This window comes from Scylla paramamosain, chromosome 21, assembly GCF_035594125.1.
Source record: "Scylla paramamosain isolate STU-SP2022 chromosome 21, ASM3559412v1, whole genome shotgun sequence".
NCBI lineage: Eukaryota > Metazoa > Arthropoda > Malacostraca > Decapoda > Portunidae > Scylla > Scylla paramamosain.
Window position 1 is genome coordinate 12,620,767 of NC_087171.1, and position 9,215 is coordinate 12,629,981.

At 40.1% G+C, this 9,215-nt stretch overlaps 1 long non-coding RNA gene across 1 annotated transcript in view; it reads left to right on the forward strand.

The window, feature by feature from the left end:
• LOC135111043 (uncharacterized) overlaps positions 1-5,459 on the forward strand; it is a 129,346-nt gene extending 123,887 nt beyond the window's left edge. Inside the window, exon 3 of the long non-coding RNA XR_010273537.1 lies at positions 5,103-5,459. This is a non-coding gene — a long non-coding RNA (uncharacterized LOC135111043). The remainder of the gene's footprint in view (positions 1-5,102) is intronic.
• Positions 5,460-9,215: the final 3,756 nt, after the last annotated feature.

A 9,215-nucleotide genomic window follows, 5' to 3' on the forward strand; every position in this document is an offset into this window, starting at 1 on the left:
TGTTGTTGTTGTTGTTGTTGTTGTTGTTGTTGTTGTTGTTGTTGTTGTTGTTGTTGTTGTTGTTGTTGTTGTTGTTGTTGTTGTTGTTGTTGTTGTTGTTGTTGTTGTTGTTGTTGTTGTTGTTGTTGTTGTTGTTGTTGTTGTTGTTTTCTTCTTCTTCTTCATTTATCCTCCTCTTCCTCCTCTTCCTCCAGCGTTTTCCTTCAATCGATAACGGAAAGAAGAGGAAAGAGCCTTGTAACACTAATATGATTAACAGAGTAACTTTCCCTGCTCACTTCCACTGTGCTTAGCGTTTCCTTCAATTCGAAATTCTCTGCTACGCTAAGAATCTATCGTCAGCTTTTGTATGGGGGATTGCTGGTAGATCAGTGGTCTAAAGGTTGAGAGGCAGCACAGAACCACAGTAAGAGTGAGCATAGAGTTTTCGACCAAGACTATGCCTCACGAATCAAATTATTTTTACCGAAACATCGTCATGCTGTTCCTTCCACAACAGTCAATACACACTTTGCTTCTGTCCGCCTCCTCTTTGGTCCACCTCGTCCATCAAGGCATACCACGAGAGGCCAATTTAAACTCTCTTGAGCCAGTTTCCTAAGCACATGCAAGATAAACAACTCCGGTGCTTGGCCATCAGACCCGCCATCGTATACCCGCCATGATCCAACGACTCGCCCCCCTCTGGCTAGACTTACCGAGGCCAAGGCGTGGTGTATGCAGCATCGAGCGTCTTATCTTCAAGTGCTTCTATAATGTACGTATATACAAGAAAGTAGGCGATCGTAGTAGTGGTCAGTTGAAAGAGATTACACACTACAGCTGCCATCGTCTCTAGCAACAACATCAGCACTAACGCTTTCATTGTTACTACTTACAATAGAGACGGTATTAGGAGAATCTGCTACTGCTGCTGCTGTTATTATTGTCACTGCTTCTGCTGCTACTTTTACTGCTGCCACTACTACTACTACTACTACTACTACTACTACTACTACTACTACTACTGAAAGGAACAACACGCAAACAAGCATTAGTAATGACAGTATACCACAGACAAATGCCGCACAACACTCCCTTGAAGATGCAGTTTGTGGCAAAGATAAAACAAAAATTAATACTTCATAGCCCAGTGTTGTGTTTAACGAGGGGAGAGGGAGAAAAAAAAGTAAAATGAACCGACCTTTGTGTTTTTCTCTCCGCCAAAGCAACCAAGAGGTACAGATGAAAGACTGACCAAGGCTTTTAAAACTTTTACGTAAGGGAGGAGCTAACACGTGAAATGTTCTTGGTGGGTATATGCCCTGGTGGGGAGTGAATTGTGGGTGAGGTGGGGAGGAGCGGTGGCGCATCAGAGGCATAAAGCTGGAGGGAGGGAAACGGCCACAGGCAAGGTACGAATAATGATTAGCAAATGGGAAGCGTTCGGACTAATTCCCTCATGGCACAAGCCACCACACGAACCACATTCGCTCTTGCCACTTTAAACCCTCGGCTGCTATACAACGCACGCAGCCTCACGCCACACCACACTTAGCACATGCCATCACGTGAAACAGTCGATAACTAGCCGTGCTGCACGCCACCACAGCGCACGCCACGCGGCACGCCACTCTATCATCACCTCAAAGTGCACGTTGGTGATGGCACTGCAAAATGAAAGTGTATTTCCCATTTTTTTAGCACAAGAAAACTTTTTCACGCACGTGTTCATGTAATATGTTAACGAATGCTATTACCATATTCCTGTAGGGTGTGGAATGTTCATATGTGGTATATTAGTGACTCCACGTAGCTGCGAAATCGAAGCTGCAGAGTTAGTTTAGGGGACTGAAATGTTTTTTTTTCGGACATGTAACAATATAAAGGATGAATAAGCTCGACGTGGCGTAGATCATCAGGAGGAACTAAACCGTCCAGAGCTTGCGAAACAAGGAGATAGAAATAACTAGAAAAGTTAGGGAGAAGATATAATATGATTATTTGCAGAGAAAGAAAAGAACGTTAGTCTCAGCAGAAGGGAAACCGTCTTAAATGCAGCGTCTCAAATCTTACACAAAGGCTTTCTCGCTTTAGAGTGGAGCGTAGAATGTGAAGCCGTCACCTCTGTAATGCAGTGGGCGCAAACACGGGACCTGGCAGGGAGGCAGTAATGTGTAACTTCATTAGATATGTGGAAAGTAGAGACTCGGCTTCTCCCATTTAGCCGATGCATAACACCGGAAACATTATGCCTGCGTGGGTGTAACTGCTGCATAGGAACGATACGACAGGAAACGGAAATAACATAACGAATTGAGAGAGGAGTCCACCGGAGGGCAAGATATGAACGGTGCACGCCGGCAGATATCTCGCTGGACAGGTGCTGTGTGTGCGTCTTCCGGAGGGCGGCGGCACGGCCAGGGTGTGTGCATACGAGCTGCTTCCGGTCACTAAGGGTACTGAAGTGCAAGGTTTATTAGCCAAGTTTGTCGGTAAAGGAAGATTATAATCTGGATGTGAACAGAGAGAGAGAGAGAGAGAGAGAGAGAGAGAGAGAGAGAGAGAGAGAGAGAGAGAGAGAGAGAGAGAGAGAGAGAGAGAGAGAGAGAGAGAGAGAGAGAGAAATTGTGGCACTATCATTACATAAAAAAATAAAAAAATAAATAAAAAAATAAATAAAACTGCTTCGTCCTAGAAGGTCTGCTTACAAGCGTAGTATATTATGTCCTTCTCTACCAAGCTGTACCAAACATTACCCACTCTGAATAAGTCTTGAGGGCAAAGAGCCACTCAGTACTTCGTGGGATCTGGCTACAGTCTCATGTCGGCATCTATGTCTTCCCCGAGCGACTCCTTCTATCAAGTAACTTGTTTATATCTGTACTCCAATATCCGTGTGTGTGTGTGTGTGTGTGTGTGTGTGATATTTGTAATTTTACTGGCCGAAGTCAAATCTTATTATATCCTTTCTTTTAACAAAATTATATATATTTTTTTCTCTTTCTTAATTCATGTAATTCATGTTTACTATTTGGACACTAGACTTCCTCTGGTAATGCATTCCACTGGTCTGTTCCTCTGCTCGAAAAAAATGTATTTCTTAACATTATTGTCTTTTCCCTTTGTGTTAACTTCGTTGATGTGTCCTCTTCATGTTGAGTTTCCTGGCTGACACAGTTCTTCTGCATCAGTCTGTCCTTTCTTCTTTGTTATGCATTTGTATTCCATAATTAAATTTTCTCCTGTAGTTTTTTATTGCTTTGATAGCTGTAACTGTGTGTGTGTGTGTGTGTGTGTGTGTGTGTGTGTGTGTGTGTGTGTGTGTGTGTGTGTGAATAATTTTATTTGTTCTCCCCAAACACATTAGTATTTAACATTCTAGCATTCTGTATTTAGTGAAGTATAGTTTATTCAGTAACTCTTCAATTCGTAACTTCCTATTTACCATCTACCACTTCCCATCACAAATCTGAATATCACCGTCATCACTTGCACTCTGTATAATCATGTCACCACCCGCAACTCATCATAAACTCTTATCATCACCCATCACCACCACTATCCGTTACTTTGTCGTCATCCATCACCCTATCACCATCCCCTTCACCGCCTCACTGTCCTTCAATCACCACTCAACTCTTTTCCCACTACACGTTACAAATTATCACTTTTTTAAAATAATGATCACCACGCCAATATTCATCACATCACCAGTCATCACCTTCATCACTATACACCACCAATAAGCACCACATCACCACCTTATCCTCAGCCTGATATCACTGCCTTCATCATCCGTCATTATCATCACCAGTCATCACCCCTATAACTGTCATCCCAATAATCACTCATCACTCCTCATCACCATCACTCTCACCCATTACTTCTGCCACCACCACCCATCCTTTCCCCTTCCCACTCTAGTACCGCCATCAACACGAGAATTAATGTGTCCCCGGCTAGTATTTCTCTCTCTCTCTCTCTCTCTCTCTCTCTCTCTCTCTCTCTCTCTCTCTCTCTCTCTCTCTCTCTCTCTCTCAGTGTTTCATCGTTTTCCGGAGATGTTTTAATATTTAATGGCTTTATTTTTTCTCTGAAGTGGATTTTTATTGTATTAAATTTCGTACTTTCGTGTCTTGACGGAATATCCTTCAGTTTCGTACAAGTATCAAGGCATGTGGTTTATTTTAATTCCTCTTCTTTCCCTTGAAGTTTAGATATGAAGGGACATGTACTATAATAGTGATGGCTACGTATTTGCCGTGAGCCTGAGCTATAGAGGCTTTCTTGAAGGTTTCATAGTTATGAGACATACATAATTCAAGTCTTGAGTCTGCATCGTCAAATGGCTCAGTGCAAGTTATTCAGAACCGTGCAGTTGCTGTTGACGTAGACTATAAATAGCAATGATGCTCGAGAAATCTTGAAAGCAGCATTGAAAATAATTAAATGTTATATTGAAGTGATTCACTTGAACTGTTTGCTGTCGTTAGAGAGAGAGAGAGAGAGAGAGAGAGAGAGAGAGAGAGAGAGAGAGAGAGAGAGAGAGAGAGAGAGAGAGAGAGAGAGAGAGAGAGAGAGAGGAGAAAACCTACGTAACTGTTATCATGAGAGAAAAATACGAAACGGTGTAAGAGGGGACACACACACACACACACACACACACACACACACACACACACACACACACACACACACACACACACACACACACACACACACACACACACACACACACACACACACACACACCGCAGTTTTCTTTCAACCAGAAATTTAAATTTGAATTTTTCTCATTGTAACCAACCACAGCACAGATCATGTACAAGTTTTATTATTTATTAATGTAAAATTGAATTGGATGTTTACCTTGTTTTTCTTATTTTTACATGGTTCTTTTTTTTTTTTTTAGCTTGATTCTAAATAATGTATTCTTTAACGTTTTACCGGCTCCATTACTTTTGACCGGGTTTAATGAGAGGTGTTGGGTTTCCAAGTGCGTTTGCAGTGTTCCAATATGGTGTCATCAATGGGGGAAAAAGAAGAAAAGAAAAAAAAATCTGGCTAAACCCTTACGTGGCCTTTGAAAATAGCTCTTATGAGTAACCAAAATGTTTCAGACTACGGTCCTCAATCTCATTATGGTCATCAAAGAAAGCTGTTAGCGCGGTGCCTTGAGGGAGCATGGCGGAGCAGCGCTCTTCAACTCACAACCTGTCGGACGCCCAGACACGGTGCTCGAGGTTCGTAGGGTGTCAGGATCTGTGAAGAGCTCTCAGTCTGGCATTCAGCGGCATCCATTCTGAGTAGGATTTTGATTTCCGTATCCATAAATACTTTCATGACTATTTTCAAAGTTTTAGGAGATGATTAGTCGGGGTCTCACAGGTGTTATTCCCATTGGTGTGATGAATATTTGTTGGTTGTCGTTTAGAGCCTTGAAAACACTCTTGAATATCCAAGTGAGTAATTGTGTAAGACGCCGAAACATTTGAGAATATGAATTTCAGACTAAACGGAGAATTTCATTTTCCTGCTCTTCCTTCATTTATGTGTATCTTCATTTGGTTATATTTTCAGCTTCCGTGGTACTTCTCATTTAGTCTCAGCTCCAAGTTGTCGTATTTTTGTCGGGTGTTTTGCATCCCTAGTGCGTAGTTGCTTTGCTGCAGCCACGCAGGTCTTCAGCATACTAATTTATGTCGTAAATGACTTTATAATTATTTTTTAGTATTTTTAATACAAAATATAAAATATTTTTAACACAAAAATACTCCAACAATTATATCCTTGTCATAATAGCAGTACTAGTGAGAGAGAGAGAGAGAGAGAGAGAGAGAGAGAGAGAGAGAGAGAGAGAGAGAGAGAGAGAGAGAGAGAGAGAGAGAGAGAGAGAGAGAGAGAGAGAGAGAGAGAGGAAATTTAGAATTTAATCCAAGTTTTCATGGACACTGGTAGTTAGTTGGTGAATGGTGCCATATTTGAATAACGCTTCAGGAAGTATGGTCACAATATAAAGAATAATTGCACTATTCATTTATCTCATGGCAAGGTGTGATTGTATTCCAAACATATTAAAATGTTTGACACTTTCTGAGGCACCCTGCTTTGCGAATACGTAGGTCCTGGTAATGCTTGAGAGCGACTGGAAAGTAGTTTGAGAATGTTGTATGTTGGTGTCGAAACCTTTCCTCTTAACACCGCCGCCAGCACCAGATGTCAACTGTCACGAGTCGCGAATCAACAGTTAGCGAAATGTGCGGGTGGTGCCTACGCTGTGGTGCGTCAGGCTGCCATGAGATAGTGTGGATGGCCTGCCACGCCGCCTGACGCCTAGGAACTGCAAATGATCACCCCGGCACAGTCCTGCCTGGTGTCAGGCGCTCACTTTTACCTTAAATTTCACTCCCCTCTCGATTAAAACTCGTAAAACTCATTCGGTGGGGGGAATATATAGTGGAACACACACACACACACACACACACACACACACACACACACACACACACTGACCGAAATCCACTAACATAGCGGTCACTGACACAATTGTGACATTACCCACTGACTCTCTATTCCACATAAGGTAATCAATATAGGAAGTTGATATAGCTTGAAGCTTTTGAAAATGCAATAATACCTCACGAACTCATAGGACGTGTGAGGCTTCCTCATGCACTTAGGCCAAGACACACCATACGCGAAGCTCTGAAGGTAGAATTGACACTTTAAATGTACTGAAGTCATTGAAAAGGAGATCTAAAATGTACAAGCAAGGTTCGACAATAACAGCCAGGATGAGGGAGCAATAACAGCCAGGATGAGATAACATCAGCAGCTAGGATGAGGTAACAGTAACAGCCAGGATGAGGTAACAGTAACAGCCAGGATGAGGTAACACCAACAGCCAGGATGAGGTAACACCAACAACCAGGATAAAGTAACAATAACAGCCAGGATGAGGAGGCGTAAAAGACAAACTTTTAAAACAACACAACCCGTGGCGGCGCAATCATCACCCCTGTTTCCTCGCTGCGACGCTCGTAACTCCTCAGTCCTTATAAGGGAGCCACTACCTGCTACGGAAGGACATGCAAGGGGAAGGGGACTGCAAGTCACTTGTAGACGAGACTAAGTCTAGTTGCTGAAAATTTACATTTTGCCTCAAAACTCCAAAACTTCAAAATAAATCAACTTTTTTGTTAGTTCACAAAATATGCTCTTCCGAGGTACCTATATACATGGCTGCTCGTACACATACTCTACTGAGGGACAAGAAGTGCAAGTAGTGTTAACGTTAACTGAGAAAATGGCAGAGAAATTACACAAACACCAGACGTGTTGATACTTGTTGGTTTGAGGTGAAGGTGCAGCAACAATATCCAGTGTCTGTTACCTCATTTCGGATATTGCGATTCCTTATATATATTCTTTTAATTATTTCTAGTTCTAATATATATATATATATATATATATATATATATATATATATATATATATATATATATATATATATATATATATATATATATATATATATATATATATATCCAGTGTCTGTTACCTCATTTCGGATATTGCGATTCCTTATATATATTCTTTTAATTATTTCTAGTTCTAATATATATATATATATATATATATATATATATATATATATATATATATATATATATATATATATATATATATATATATATATATATATATATATTATTTATTATGTTTATTTTTTTATTCATTCATTCTTTTATTTATTTATTCATTCATTCATTTTTGCCCGTATGTGAAAGAAGTATTCTACAAAAATGCTGGCACTGACACAACACGCTGCTTCTGTCCTCAGGCTACGCAATTTTACACTTCTGAGACTAAATGATATGTGGCACTCGTCGGGGCACTGAAGATTGGCAGTTTTCCGTAAAGCTGCTCCGGTGTGCCGGCGACAGGGCAGGTGTGTTTGCAGTGTATGTGTGTGTGTGTGTGTGTGTGTTATGTAAGAAATTCTGAATGTATAGCTTGCAGACATTAACTAAAAATTTAAATTCTGAAATGTAAATTTTGAAATGTAAAAGTTGAGAAGTAAAAGTTATAAATTAAAACATTGGCATTAACAAAATTTGTGATACATTTAAGAGTAGAACTTCTAAATATCAAGAACTGAAATGAAAGGAATCCAAATATTAACATTCGTAATGCTAAAATGCGAAAGGAAACTTTGTAAAACTTTGCAATGTAGGAGTTCGAAATGTAGAAAATGAAATATAGAGAGTGTGGATGTAAAAAGGAGAAACATGAAAAATCTAAAGGTAAAGATTGGTATTTATAAAGAAAAAAGAATAGCAAAATTTCGCAACATAAAAGTTACGTAGAATCGTTAAAAAATGTTGCATACTCGAAACGTATAAAAAAAATGAAATGGAAATATGAAAAGAAAAATAATAAAACTCGAAATATAAAAGTAGCCAATGAAAAAAAAAAGACAAAAATGAAAAATGAATATACAAAGGTTCAAAGGAACTCAAATACAAACAAGTCAGTAACTACAAAGATTAAAGATTTTATTGTTGATTTACCTACCTATCTAATTATCATTTATTCATCTATCTACTCATTTGCTTTTTTTTTTTTATCTATTTACCTACTTTTGTGGCTATTTAAAAGAGAAATATTAAGGAAACACGCTTAGACATGTTTGTATAACTGTATAACTAATTTCGTGTCCTTTTCTCTTACGCACACGCACTAGGGCACCAGCCATCTATGTACCAAGGGATCTCTATTGGTACTTCAGTGTGACGCGCTGCTCGGGTCGACTTCAGTGTGCCAAGGTGGAGGTCTTTGAACACCGTGAAGCCTTTGTTGCATACATTAGGGATGAGGCACTTAGGTGACGCAAAGATAGTGTATGCGGAGTGGACGAGAGAGAGAGAGAGAGAGAGAGAGAGAGAGAGAGAGAGAGAGAGAGAGAGAGAGAGAGAGAGAGAGAGAGAGAGAGAGCTGTCTGTTTTTTACCGTTTGTTTCTTTGTATTCAGTTTGTTTTTGCTCCTTTATTACTTTTCCCCCTTTTTCTGGTAATTAAATACGGAGGCTGGAATATGAAAATTGTGAAGTGAGAACAAGCGAGACCCAGAACGAGAGAGAGAGAGAGAGAGAGAGAGAGAGAGAGAGAGAGAGAGAGAGAGAGAGAGAGAGAGAGAGAGAGAGAGAGAGAGAGAGAGAGAGATTGTAATGT